Source organism: Micropterus dolomieu, linkage group LG19 (genome assembly GCF_021292245.1).
Source record: "Micropterus dolomieu isolate WLL.071019.BEF.003 ecotype Adirondacks linkage group LG19, ASM2129224v1, whole genome shotgun sequence".
Lineage (NCBI taxonomy): Eukaryota > Metazoa > Chordata > Actinopteri > Centrarchiformes > Centrarchidae > Micropterus > Micropterus dolomieu.
In genome coordinates, this window is record NC_060168.1 from 13,920,617 (window position 1) to 13,936,461 (window position 15,845).

Genomic DNA, 15,845 nt, shown 5'->3' on the forward strand with positions numbered 1-15,845 from the left:
TGTTCAATTCTGGCAAGAACACCAACACTTATCCTCCCCTCTGGAAGGAGTGGGAATACTTGTATTTGTCAAAATGGTGGAAACATGGAAGCCAGAGAGAGAGTGATTCCCACAGATCTGAGGTGCAACCTTGAAGAAACACTCCTGCAACAGCTAAAACCAAAGTGGATGACTGAGCTGTATGAGTATGGTGTGTCAGTGAAGATCCCATTGATGAAAAACAGTTAGTGTCGGAGGTAGTCTGAACAAATCCTGAAGGATTGTAAAAGTAGTCTGACAAACAGGGAGTTCTTTGGGCTTTGGAAAGAATTAAAGAGACTTGTGTCCTCCAAAAACAGCTAACAGTATGATCCAGCAAAGACATAAAGTTGTGTGAGGAGATGAGAGGCTTCATGTATAATTTGCTCTGCCTTGTCGATGTTCCACTTTTGATTTATAGCTCTTGGATATGCAGGGACTCTCAAACAGCAAGTAGATTTTTTTTATCCGTATAGAGAGCTAAACCTTACGTCTGAACTTTGACTTATTTCCCATAAATAAAGACAGATACCCATGGCAAAGCAGGTATAACAGCTCATATTTTTTCACAATTATCAAAGGGGGCTGGAGACTGCAACAGGGGAACAGGGGGTGTAATTCACTTTGGAGGGGTGCATGCAGATCATCTCATATCACAAAACCTCTTTGATCTACCACTGTAAAAGAGGAGAGGTTTTTCCGTAGCTTGAAAAAACAAACATTGGCTTTCTTTCCAATCGGGTCTACTGTATGTGCAGGCGCATATATTTGTTTTCCCTTTCCCCCCTTTTTTCCCCCAATCAATTCCTGATGGAATTACTGCATTATTCCATGGAAACTGCCGAACATGAGCAGGTGTTTCAGACTCTCGAGCTGATTGCCAGACAGAGCAGGCCAGGCTGCAGCTGACTGTTAGCGCTAATGTGAAGTGACAGGGCCTCATTCTACTTTCCAGAGCTGCTCTAAGTTATCAGGTTAACCACAGGTTAAACACAAATCAGAGAAAACACTTAGATCCAAAATTAATTGTTTTTCTACTTGACAAGTTCAACTGCAATTGATTACATGACACAGCATTTCTTTGCTGAATACTAAAAGAAAGTATATTTTATCTTAATGTATAGCCTCCACTGTATATCATATTGTTCACTTTATACAGATTTAACACTTAATGCAGGGCTGAATCATAAGATGAAAGAATATTCTTGGCTGTAATAATAAAGCAACAAAATATTTCAACCCTGAGTATACTGTGCTGAAGATAGTGTAATTTATAATTATAATTGGAATAATTTGTCAAGATAATACTCCTTATAGGGTATAAATGAATGATGAATGCTGCTTCTCTTTTGTGTATAATGTAGCCTCTAAGGCACACATTTATCTGTTTTATGAGCATTACAATATATTCACAAATAATATGTCATCCATAAGATATTTTTCACTTTGTATGCTTTCCCATTATTTATTTTTCGGTTTGACTTTCCTTTGTACAGCAATGTCAGAGACGTGAGAGTATCAACTTTGACTTGACATTTGCCCTAGCGCAGCAGGTGTTTTGAAATAGAGAGACACTCCATAAATCCAATGAAGAACATGTTCTCAGGCAAACAAAATGTCATCAATCCGACCATCTACCAGGTTTTCGATCGAAAACAGAAACCAGCAGGAATCTCGCTCACATCTGTTTCTTGTGACGCCAATGGACAAAAGTCATGAAATCACTCACTGGAGAGGTAGAGAGGAATGGAGGGAGAGAGAGAAACAAGAGCCAAGGTGGTTCCAATTAGAGAGCTATAGATAACCCTTCATTTATTTGAGGTTTGGCCTCGATGAACAAACGTTAGATTCACACCATTGACTAATAGAGTCTTCTTAATGAAAGCAGATACCTCTATCCATCCTGGACACCATCAGCTGCTGGCTGTTTTTAGCCAGTCTCCAGCCATGCTGACAGGATGATGGGTAAACACTGGGAGGGCGCACGCAAGGCCTGAACCTGTACTCCCTGGGCTGAACCTCTGACAGAGAACAACTGAAAGATTGCCATGGCAGCCTGGACGAGGAACAGAGAGAGGACCACATCTGTTAGGCTCATGACTGGACAGATCCTCACAGAGACTGTACCCCTAAGCAGGAGCTGAGACTAAATGCAAAAGTCAGAGCCACCTTCACACTTCTTCCGCACCTCGCCCCCTCATCCCAGTCCATCCAATTCAAATAATCATACATTCGTCCCCCAAAAACATGATATCCCTCAATAAAACCCATGCTGTTTTTAAATCTTACTGACTGGTCACCCTCTCCGGACAATAGCACCTAATATTGCACCACAGAGCAGTCTGCTAAAAGACGACAGCACCACTCAGTTTAACTTTTTGTCAGCGTTTTAATATTCCAAGGAGGAGGACTTATGAGTGAAACAATATGGTCCAGGTGCATCCGCAGAGCAGCGTCAGAGACTCTGATTGAGACGCAGACAGAGGAGGCAGACAATAGACAGGCTTTGTGAGGACAATGAAAAATCCACATGGCCACGTGGGCATTTCCAGACCCCGGGGTCAGAGATGTAAAGTTTCATAATGTGGTGATCACTCGGCAAAACCTAAACAAGCCTGTGATTTTAACATTGCTGCTCTCCGCCTTCTCTGGAAAATGGCTTATGTCTGGACCTCTGGAATGTGTTTATAGACGGCTGTCCACCTGACAAAACCATCGCCAGATATATGAACTACTGTCACCAGTCACTTCAAAGGTTATGCTCATATCCTCCGAAGAAGCTGCCACTGTGTGTGTTCTGCATCATCCCAATACTGAATTCACCAGAAGGAAATGTACTTAATACCACAAAGAGAGACCACCAGGCCTACTTCCTCTGTTTCCCACAACATGTCAGAGTCACCCAGGATCAGTCTTTATTGCAAACTGACTGTTCACTTGACCCCTACCGTTGAAGAGTGATTGTCCAACCATAGCTTAACAACTGTAACTGGGCAAGGCAGGTCTGTCAAGCTTTGGATTTCTCTACATGTTGAGGCAGTGTGCACAAGATTGTGATAAGAGGGATATTCTGCATATAAAGTGTTTGCAGGGTGGTGTCTTTTTGTTATCATTTCTAAAACCAAAAACACAAGAACAAATTGTAAGGAATTCATTAAACAGTGCGTTTATCTGTTCTAACAGAAACTGCAATCGTTAGCATGTCAAGCTAACAAGCTTACTACCTACAGTAGCGTTACCAAGCGTTACATCCAGGGCCAGGGAGCACAACATTAACTAACAAGGTAACATTATTTTGTGGGTTGCAGGTCCAATAATAAGAAAAGCCTCATTCGTAGTGTAGAATTTCCCCACTGTGTGGAAGGTGGTCCTGGATGCTATCAGACAACATTAGCGACCCTTTCCTATTCTTCATTGGATTTGGTAAAATTTACACACCAGCAACCCCAATAAACTTTACTTTTGTTAAGTTTGTCAAACACATTGGTTAGTCCTTTTCTGTTTCTCTGTCTTCTACATAGATGCTGGTAAGGATGCTGACTTTTTGCCTGAGACATGCAGCTTTAGCGTCATTCTTTTAACATATCATGTATGTAGCCATAGTTATAGTTACTAGATGTCTCAGTTAGATGTCCTGAGACCCAAAAAATATCTGTGAAATTTCAAATTGTCCAGATTTTCATTAAAGTGATAAATATAATAATATGCTTGTTTTCAGCAATTATTCAATTCAACATAGATTTATCTGTATGTGTGTCAATCAATCAATATGTAGTCAAGGCAAGCGCCACTTATGGTTCATTCTGACACGACCTGCTATGCTAACGGTTAGCTGCAATGCCGAAGAGAAAGTCTGTCTCTTCTACAGAAGGCTCACTCATTCGTAAAAGTACCCAGCAACGAAAATACTGCTTTCATGGCCTATGGTGTTGACAGGTGCCCTCGGTAGGTATGCTATGCGCTGAAATAATTGTCCCCCATGATGATGGAAACGCCTATGGTGCATCATAAACATGTGCATGACTGTGTGGTACACTTAAGGGTCCTGGTTTGGGGGGTTTAAAATATGTGCATGGTACGCTAATAAGAGGTGATAAACAACCAGTACCAAAAAATGCTGCAAACCAAAAACAAAATGATTGGGTTGTTCGAGGAATGTAAACAATGTTTTACAGTTTGTATAGATGAGTGCACTTTCCTGTCATCAGAACAACTATGCCCCCTTTTAGGTGAAAACAAGAGATGTACAAGCCCAGATTTATATTGGGTTACCCCACCTTTAAGTAACATTTTCAATGCCGTATTTTTACAGTGTGGTATTAGTAAACTTCTTGTTATATTTGTTGAAATTCTCTTTACATCCCAACAACAATCAATAAATCAAATGCACTAACATCTGTCCAAGTGAAATTATTGGCTGGCCTACCTACCTGCCTACCTGAGTGCACTCTGCCCGTGCACTTTAGCTTATGGTACAGTTTTCTCCTAATGAGCAACAAATGACCCTATAGGAAAGTATGTATTAAACTATGTTAAATAAGCCCAAATAAATACATTGTCCTGGAGCTCTCAGTGTTTATTTCTGACTATATTATAAAGGCTATGCCTGATTTAATATGGCATTACTTTCGTCTAATTGAGTACGTGATTTGTACATCTTGTGAAATGGTATCCTCTTGTTTGTTTTCTAATAACAGTATAAAATTTGGTCAAGTTGTGTCTAAGTATAGTACATTTTGGTTTTAGTTTAATTCAACATTATATATATGTATATACAGTATATATTTCTAATTACAGCCTAATTTAGGTGTATGGTGTCTAATTAGGGTATAACTGTGTATGTTTAATGTCTAACAAAGAGTTTTTGTACAAAGTATGGCTAATTTGATATAAAGTACAGCTTATTACTCTTATTAGTGTAAAATAAAATGCAACCAGAATTGTTAGTGGTAAACCTGCCTTCATTATCACTGTAAACTGCAGGCAGGTGTAAGCAACACGAAACAAGTTATGCACCATGAATTTCTAAAGAAAGACAAGTAAATGTTGATCAGGTGCTTCATCATTGTCCCCTGTTCCCTCAGTTACTTCAGCTCTCTGATGATATGGCAGTTTATGTGAAACACATAACTCTAAGCGCAATGGTCTATTTCTGTCTCTTTCTTTATATACAAAGCAGCCTTGCAAGTCCTATACAAAATGCAGCTGTTGCCTTTACTAGAGCTGAGAGACTGTGATAATTAATAACCTCACTTGTGCCTCACATGCCAAAAAGAGCATGTTTAAAGTCAAAATACACATGATGCCATGACAAGTAGTACCATATTTCATCCTTGATGTTTGCGGTGGCCAGCAGAGTCTCATATCCAATCTGGTGTGGCTGGCAGCAAGCTGATGTAGTGTACTCTGTGATATTGATTTGTTTTAACTTGTTGGAAACATCAAATGAAGTCGATGATATCAGAGGATGATTTAAGAGAGATGTTGTCAGTCTTTCAGAAAGTGAAAAGGGCGGAGAGACCAAACCACTCATTGACCAGATTAAAGTGCATCTAGCTGTTCATGACATGGCTGCTGTTTTTTCCCACTGACAGATTTTAACCTGCACCTCCTGAAACCACAAAAGACAGAGTGAGGGTTTGATCCAAACTCTGGATTGTAAAATAGACTAAAGATATGAACGAGAGTCTTTAACCAAAAAGAAGTGGCCAAGAGGACAGTTTAAAATGAGCATTCACTACTTCACAGTCTTCAACATTTGCCACTAACATATCAAGGTCAAATTTTAATAGTTGGACATTTTGGAAAATGCACTTACAAAGAGTTAGATGAGAAAATTAATACCACCCTCATGCCTGTATGGTTAGCTTAGCATAAAGACTAGAAACAGGGAAACAGCTAGCCTAGTACCAAAATCCACCCACTAGCACCTCTAAAGCTCACTAATTAACAGTACACACCTATATCTCGATCCATAAAAAACAAAACAGCGACACGTCCAGCAAGTAGCCTCCTGTAAAACTGCAAGCTATGCTAAACATGTCATCTCCTGCTGTAGCTTCATATTTCATAGACAGATATCAAAGTGGTATCGGTCTTGGCTCGAAAGAGAACAAGTCTGCTTCAAAAATTCTTTTAGTCTCTCTATTCTTTTAGTAACTTGAATGATGGACGCCTGCTAATGCCACACTTCAGGGCACAGGAGTAAACTAAGTGCAATTTAATGCATAGTAAGTTCTACTGGAAGCTAAATGTATTCATTTGTGTTGATCCCAGAAAGAATTCTGCTTCTGATGCAAACTCTCATCCCGGCAGAATAATAAACACTCAAGTGACAAGCAGACATACAATTCTGTTGCAATCGTGAACATTTAAATATTCAATTTGACCTTTTGACTTTTCTCAAAGTGTTTGTCGTTTAACTTCAGTTGATTTAGTTCTTTTTGATGAGATTTGTTTTTATTTCAATAGCTCATTTACTTATTCACTTATTTTTCTAATCCTTTGATATATTATCTGTTTGTGTTTTATTACCTCTGCAAATAAATAATCTAAACTTTCAGATGTAAAAACCCTAACCCTCCCGAAGCAAAATGGAAAATCAGAGCAACCAACAGGTAAACCAAAGAGCCTTTGTTCCACCACAGTGTGTCTGATAACTGCTTTTATCTTTGCCCACATTTTCCCCTGTCTAATCCTCTGCAAGTCGACTCAAACAAGGAAATGAAAACTTCTATTTGATTCCATAAATCCATTTGGCACGTAAACAAGGCCTCCTCTCAGTGTGTGATCCCAAAGAGAGGCAGCGCCTCATCAAATTACCACAGCTATTCATATCTGTATCCCCTCTACTGGAAAGATTTAGGTAGAAACCAATCCCATCTTTCCTCAGCAATCTTTAGTCTCTCTTAATTGTCCACTGTTTAACTGCTGGATTAAAAAAGAATCAGACATACAACCAGCGGGAGTGAGATTAGGCTTTCTGTAAACTAACTCTAATAAAAGTAACCTAAAAATGTTAAATTCTCATTTGTTTAACCTTTGACAGTCTTTAAACAAGTCTTACACATTTTTGTCTTTTGTCTTAATCTCTCCACACATTGCTGTTTAATTCCCATCACTGTTGTTTCTCAACTGTGATGTATGATAATTGTTCAAGCCAGAAAGGAGGGAAAATAGATTTGGACCTAAGTGCACAAAGTTTAATTGGAGATTACAAACCACCGTTTATTGAGATAAATGTCTCTAATGGAAGTAGAGGAAAGAAGCTCTTGGGGCAAACTTTATTGCAGTTTTTTACAAACCCAACAATTTTGTAATTGTTTCTACAAATTGTAGATCTGTAAGCTTAACAAGACCTTTAGAAGATGCCCCAGATTGATGTTTTTCAACATATTTAATGCTGTTTGATTTTTAAATCATACACTATCAAATTTAGGTTCAATTTGTTCAACTTGAATAAATTTCATCCCTGGCCTTCACAAGCTGGCAACACCCAGTTGCTGCTCCCCAGACTGGAAACTGGTATTGTCCAAAGATAATCAGTGAAATTACTGTGCACGTCATTTCTCATAACAAGTAAGAAGCAAGAGGGACAAGTAGCCATGAACAAGGCACCATAGTGTCTTTGCAATAGCAACAAGCAAGCATCATCTCCTCTTGGCTTTGGTTACTGACTGATAGAAGAACAAATCTTTGCGGCAAAATCATTGCCGACAAATATGGGGTCAAACGGGCCTTTTCAGCAAGAATCAAAATACCAATGGGTGCATTTTTTTTAAAGTTATCATTCTTAATGTTGACATATCCTCTCCTTGTTCAGCGTGGACTACAGGGATGGAGCAGCCAGAAGGTTTTGGAGGAGTCTTTTTCTGTGGGAGTTTCCTGTGGGTTTGAGTACAGCGAGTACACACTGGTGTCCTGCAGCGCTGAAGATTCCTCCTGCTCAGAAAATTTATTACCTTACTACTAGCGACCTACAGCTTAGTGCTGCATTACTGTCTTCTTCATGTGGCAGACTGACAGTGAGTGGAAAATCATATCTGGCTCTTCACAATGTTGCAAGGCCTGAGGCCTGATGTTAAAAATTGTGTGTAATCAGTGCTTTGGCATTGTTTTCCAATCTCCACAACTGGCCAAATGCAAAACTACAAACATGAACAGTGTCTTTTAATCACGTGAAACTTAACAAACTGAATACAAGATGGCATTTGTGTTTGTTTGGCTGTAAACACCTAGAATGATTAAGCCTTTGTATGAAAGTCGAACAACAGGTGTCTTTGTGCATATAAGGCTGCAGCGGGCAAAAGAGAGCGGCTGGCGCTTAGGGTTTCACTCTTTGAAACTGATATGGGTGAGCTGCTTTTCTCAGGCCTAACCCCAAATCTGCCGTTGATGGACAGACCACCCAACTCTCAGCTCTTGTAGGCGCACAGTGGGGCCGCTCACAGCAAAGGCAGCCCCCTGTCATTCTCTTTTGGGGAGGAAATGGATCAGCCGAGTGTTTGTCAAGTACGCTGTCAGGGTCTCCTCCACAATCAAATAGCCAGATTTCCTAAATGACGGCATTACACTAATGGATACCACTGGATACATGCAGCGCTTCACAAACCCAAACCTTCACATCAGTCTTAAGATGGCTCAAAATGAGACTGCAGCAGCACCAACAGAAAAAAGTTCCTTGCTCTTTGTTGAAGTACAGAAAGGTGCCTTGTGGGAAAAATAAGACCGTGTGATCAGGAAAAGTAGAATCCCCAAAGATAAATTACATTTTTATGGTGATCTGTCCCCTACACCTCTCCAGTGAAGTCCATGGTGTCTCTGATTCACTTTATTGTGGGGCTTTATAGGAGGTTTCTGCCCTGTATTCTGATCAGAATAAAGATTCCCCCAGGACGTTACAGTGCCAGAGCCGAGGATGCCAGAGTCATTGGTCAGAGGCGGAGGGCCGGGGGTTAGCCTCGCTGGGCTGCTCAACTGACAGCGCCTCGTCGCCAAAAGTGGACTCAGAGACAAAAGATTCACACCCATCCTCTTCTCTCCAGAAGGATCCCTTCCCTAAAGTCTTCCTGATCAGTCATAAAGCCACCAAGCACACTTGGTTTTGAGCTTTATTCTGCTCGTTCCTAAATTATCTCTTACACTTTTATATTTGTAGCAAATGCTCACATATACTGCAGGAGCAAAAAATATTAGGATGGAGGTGGGAATTTAGTTCTGGTGACCCCCTCTTTTTTTCCTCAATAACAAGAGGAAAGGCTCGAGAAAAGCCAAATGTTCAGTCAAATCCTGAACCAAAACGAGCTGCTCTACCTCTTGTCCTGGCACATCACACCCACTATCTTCTTGGACACAAACCCTGAGTCTATCTTTTCCCAGATCTTTTTTTCTGCCAAAAGACATGTTGCTACATACGTACTCGCACCGTGAGCCCAGCTTTGCGAAAGGATACAAGTTGTGTTTGGTTGGCGAAGGGGGCAAACCTGTAGAAGTCCAAATCCCAAACATATGTTCGCTAGATGAGATCTGAGATACTGATCATTACGTTCATGGCATTTCTGGGGTGAGCTCTTATGAGGGAACCCCTCCCCAATTAAACCGGGGCCCCATGCGTCTCTCCAATCAATAAAATGGGAACCGGATTGAATAGCTCGGCCAACAAACAACACTATGTAAGCCACACAAATTAAAACCTACCCTCAAGAGGAGGAAAAAACACAATAGCTGGCCTCTACTTAATGTGGTTAATGTCAAAATAAGTATATAATCCATATGCTTATTAGGGCGTGAGACTTTCCTACAACAATCCAGCATCTCTGCCCTGTTATAAATCAATCCATTGCCACATAAATCATACAGCATATTAAAGAATAGGGTTGAGAAGAAATTAAGCCCGTGATTAATTTTTCTGTGGACATTTTTGTCAAAACGCTTACTTCATCCTACATTTTGTTCATTACTCAAACACATCTGGCTGACAGGTGCCCCATCTGTTAAACGTTGAGTAATTTCATTCCATCAAAGAGGAGCAAATGGAGAGGAGTGGAGGATAAGGTACTCTATCTTCTATCTGTGATGACATCAGGGCTCTGAGAGCTTGTTAGAGATGGAGAGTTAGAGCGGCGTTGCTTGGTTTCTACAGACAGTAATCCAGCCCACCGCTGTCAGTGCCCTTTCAAAGCACTGATTACTCCATTTCCAAGGACCTAATCTCTGTAAACAATCTCTGTTTTCATTATCTTTTAAACTGATTAGCCCTATGAATATAACTTTCCAGCGCTGGACTCAGACAGAAAAAAAAAGCCCCGTCATATTGATGCCAGCTGTAGCTGCATGACCTTACAAGTGAAATGAAGCTGCGATACAAACACAGATAGAGGAATGGACTAGGGAAGAACATATGTGACTAAGACGTGCTTTAGTACAGATGTCGGATAAAAAAAGATTTCTTGAGGGAAAATCCTTAACCTGCTTGTGGTTTTGCACAATTTACAGCTGAATATTATAGTCAAAACCTGGGAGTAAACAAAGTCTCTCCCATTTTCTCTCAGACTAGACTGACACTTAAAACACAAGTGCATAAAGAGGTTTTGTAGTTACTCTTATATAATCTTTAATTGCAGTTCTTGTAAATGTGGATATTAAAAAATAAATCTTGATCGATTTCTCTCTCATCTCTTTTTTTTTTCTTTCTTTCTTTCTATCTCGGTGTCCTTTGTGCCACTGGAAATGAAAAGTTGCTTTCCACCCCATCCTTTTTCTCTCCCTTCTTTCTGGACATAGTGAGGTAACGTTTGCCAGCACATGTCTCCATCTGTTAACAAACACTTCCAATATGTTGAGAACAACATCTTGGCCCTCAGTCTCCTCCATCAGGATGTGATGAACGCGGTGCACCTGTCTCAGCCTCCAGCCTTGTTTCTGGCAGCGGAGAGATTGTCTCAACCTAACAACTATTCACCCCTGTAACATCAAAGACGGAGAAGCTGAAGACATCAGCTGAAAACAGTGTGTTTCTGTGCTTTCTTCTCCATTTTAGCCTCCCAACACAAATCATCAACAATGAACCCGCTGCCCCCATTAGTTAGTTTGTCGTTTCCTCATTAGCCAAAAATCACTTTAAGTCAATTAAAACGTCTCTGGTAGAGGAACTGTTTAATGTCAATGAGCACGCAAAAGACATGCCTTCTGTTAATCCTATTTGGTAAACAAACGTTAAGCATTCACATGCACAGGCTCGCACAATCATCCGAAACTGTAAATCACTCAGACAGTAAATTACCTCCACTAATATACCAGATCTGAGTGTTCACTTAAGTCAACAACTGAGGGGAGAATAACAGCAAAACTACGTCAGAAGCCGAAGCAGCCTTGATTACAGAAACTGAGAAAGAACTCATCCAATCACGCCAGGAGAGTGAGCGAGTTGGACTCGGCTCAGCCGCTTGCATCGTGACAAGGAGGAATGCTTAAGAATGAAAGCAAAAAAAGGACGACCTGCGTCACCCCACTCTGAACTCCCCACTTTAATTAACTAATGTATCTCCATTTGTCATAGCGTGACATTGCATGATTCTGAGGCAATCTGAGATGTTGGCTGGGCCATGAGAGGGGAAAACATCAGCACCCTCTACTGACAAGCCAGCCAGCTTCAGGGTCCCAGCGGACTTTGATTTCATTTCCTTTCATTTGCATGAAGGTTGCTTGTCTAATTATCATCTTATGATAATGCTGCCACTGAGCTGCCTGCTAATGAGAACCAGATCCACCCTCTGTGCTAGAAAATTCTGTGCTGTTTTGCATCATTTAAGTCATTGTGGCTTTTATTAAACCTTAAGGAAATAATAACAATGCACTTAAGTGTAAGAACCACACAATTCCCATTTAGGAGATGGTCCTAAATAAGTGGATGAATATAGTCCACACTTCTCACACTGTACAAAAGTATTAAGGGAAAAGAGGGGTGCTGAAGGGAAGGTAGTCAAAACATTTTTGGAGCTTAGGAGGTTTCCTTTAACTTTTTCTCATCTCAGATATACATTTTATTTTTTTCTCCCCTGTGAGATTCATTGCAAAAAAGGCACCACAGGCCATAATGGTGCGTTTAGCCATATGACAACAATCCTGTCATAATGTTGCCAATTGGTGGTTTTGTGAAAATTACTGTTCCATTAAAATATTAAGGTTTAATTGGGTTATCTTAAATTCCTAATCCACTTTTAGTTGTCAGTGGTGCAAAAAACCTGCAAAATTTCCATTATATTATTTTTTAGACATTAAGGAGTTGCAAATGATCTCTTACTTAAGAGGGTCCAAAGAAAAATTTATAAATGCTGGGGAGGGTCTTTTTTATAAAGAGAAACATACGGTATGACAAATCTCCCTACTCCAATCATTTTTGTACAGTCCCTTCAGTACTCTAAACTTTATAGATGAGATAAATAAAATTAAATAAATTACTTTAACAAATGACTTTACCCTAGGTATGCACATATCAAAGGCCATGCTGGCTAAAATAGAAGTGCAAAGCATTTTATATCAGCTCACATGATTAGTGAGACAGCAAATATAAACTCTGATTCCAGGAAAGGTTATCATTATAAATCCTTCCCTCCCACATCTGCTTGGACTGGAGGGGACAATAAGTCAGCATAGCAGGTAGAAAGATTTGGGGATATATTTGGCTTTTCTGTGAAAGGGAATAACTAAACATAAAGTGTGGGGTATAGGTTTGCGTCAGCACCAAGATATTCTGAGATACGGGACGCCTGGCCTTTTTCATCTGTGTGTAACTGAACCTGCATCAGTATGTCACTGTCTCCTCGGCCAAACAAATTAGTACGTTTGATTGATCAACGTTTATATGAGAGCGCGTATTTGATTTCAAACAGTGAGGGGAGAAAAGGGAGGGAGGTAGGGAAGCAGGGGTGTAAATGTATAGACACAAGCAGAGTGAGAGGGCAGAAACAAGAGAGGGGTGAACAAAAAATAGAGAAGAAGAAAAAGAGAGACTGAGCAGCTGGATTGCCATGTAAATAGCTGTGCAGATAGGTAGGGTTGGGCTCCGTGCCAAAGGCTCTACAAAGGGCTCCTAACATCTGTTTGAGGGTAGATTCCGGCTCTGTGTTGTTGTAAGAATAATAGTCTCACTCTGAGGGCCTGTTCTCTCATCAGACAGGATCATGATCACGCATATACACTCTCTAACGTCAGACCTCAGCCCTTCAGAGCTGAGAAACACACGTCGAGCTGTTATTGATGTTATTACACTGCGCCTCAGTCATCGGCGTGGATGGACAGGTGGAACATCGCTCACATAGAGAGGGCTCCTTTCAGCTAGTCATTCATGAAGCAGGGGCAGACTAACGTGAGGCTGTATGTATAGTCCTAAAGACATCTGTGAGGGTGACCAGAACAATCAGCGAGCAAAACGTTTTGTTTTTTTTAAAAAACCTATTAATATCATGGATAAGTAGGAAGTTTAGGCCATGAAATTCAGCATAATGTGTCAGCCGCCTCATGAAAACAGCAAAACCACAAGTTTGGAGTACGGATAATTAACTGCTAAACCAAAATGTTGGAAACAATCTTAAAATATTCCTACCAAGGTTTTCCCATTGAGTTAAAAAAAACATAGTGGGACATCTCTGTTGGTGTGTCATGACAAGGATCTTTTTCCCTCTCCCAAGAACATATGCAAGCAATTTGTACAACAAATGTTGGTTTTAGACTGTGTTTCTTGCGCGCTAGTGGCTTCTCAAAACCTGCAGAACCTGGAGGGCTCCCTTCGTTAGTGCTTAAAAGCAAACCAAACAAATTAATTAACACTATCTTTACATGGGGTGGCCAAGGAAAGCAGGCTCTGAAATGTTACACCATTACCTAAATTCGCATGCATCTGTCTGTGTCCACCCCCCCTCACTCATCCGCCACCCCCAAGCATACCCTTCCACCCTGCCCCAGCGCATACAGCGCCCTTGAACAAGGCCAAAGGACCACCTGCGTGAAAGAGGAGACCCTCACTGTTATGTCTCTGCTAGGGAATGAAATAACACGGAATCCAGCTCTGCAAATAACTCACAGTGAAGATCATTTTCCACATGCTGCTTGACAAAAGGTAAAATAAGAACAGATGATGTCCTTTCTCTCCTCTCGCTGGGAGTTTGTAGCGCCGCTCTGCAGCCACACTCAACAGTCCTTACACTTTGCTGTGCTGCTCTGCCAGCGAGGAGACGCGGGGGTATGACCCCTTCAGTGGCCTTGTTAACCGGGTGGTACGAGATATGAGGTCTCATTCCTAATCGCCACTGACATCCAGTCAGCCGTTTTTTCATGTCCTCACTTGGCTGGGGTTAAGAGGGGTTCGAGGAACCTGATCCCAGATCTGATGATTATGTGTGAGCCATCAGGAGCAGCGGGAGGCCTTCTTCTAAACTGGGCATCCATCACAGGAGAAGGAGGATGCAACTGGCTCCTCTATGACCAGTATGAGAGGAGGGGATTGGGGGGGGGGCTCTGTTTCACATTCTTCACATGCAGAAGATAAAATTTTTTGAGCATATTGTTGAAATATGCAACATCACTGAACATGCTTATGGGAATTGTTTGACATTTAGGGAAATACGCGTATTCGCCTTCTTGCCAAGTTAGATGAGAAGATCGATATCACTCTCATGTCTGTCAAATATAAAGCTACAGCTGCAGCTGCTTAGCTTAGCATAATGAGTAGAAACAGGGGAAAGCAGCTAACCCAAAGGCAAAAGATCATCAGCACCTCTAAAGCTAAATAATTAACACATTATTTAGTTTGTTTAAGCCATACAAAACCAAAAATGACAATTTGTTGTTTTACAGAGGATTATGTGCTGGTCTAGCTAGAGGGGACCAGCTGACTCCAGGAAGTTCCCAGAAGTAGTAGGCCTAACCAAGAAGTAGTCTGGCACATGAAACCCCTCTGGTTTTTGTATAGATTAAACAAATGAGCTATGACGTTATAATCAGTGACCTTTAGAGATGCTGGTAGGAGGATTTAGGCTACCTTCTGACAGAGCCAGTTTAGCTTGCTTTTCCCCTTGTTTCCAGCCTTTATGCTAAGCTAATTGGCTGCTGGCTTCAGCTTCATATTTTCCGCACAGACATGAGAGTGAGAAATCAAAGAAAACAAAGAAAGCATATTTCCCAAAATGTTAATGTTAGCCTATGTATTTTAACTTAAACAATGGCCGGCAAAATACAGACAAGCACCTGGAGCATAATCGAATCAAAACATCTCACAACATACCTGCTTTATTTGTCTACTTTGCTCACCCCTCTGAAGAGGTTTGTCTAATCCAAATAAACAGTTGAGGCACTTATTAGCCTCCAATTCCCACTGCAAGTGTAACTTCATTTTCAATTTCGACTCATGGGAGAGCGACATCAAAGCTGCAGCCATGCACTTGAGGTCATTATCTTCATTTCTATATCCTCTGCAGGTTCTCAGCATATGGGAACATTTTAACTCTGGACTTTCTGTGTGTGTGTGTGTGTGTGTGTGTGTGTGTGTGTGTGTGTGTGTGTGTGTGTGTGTGTGTGTGTCTACAGCCATAAATCTGCCATGTCAACTATAAAATATAGCTGACCAGCAACAGATGTAGCTCTAATAGCTACCAAAAAAATGAAATCAGAATTTACCACCTCTCGATTTTTGTTCTAACACTTAATAGCCTTTAAGAATGATTTCAGTTTTGCCCACAGGAGATGGACAGTGACCAAAAGTCAGAACATGCTTGTGAGGGGGGTTGAGTGTTTCCTTTAAAATTTCTATTACTCTGTTTCACTGTCTTTCT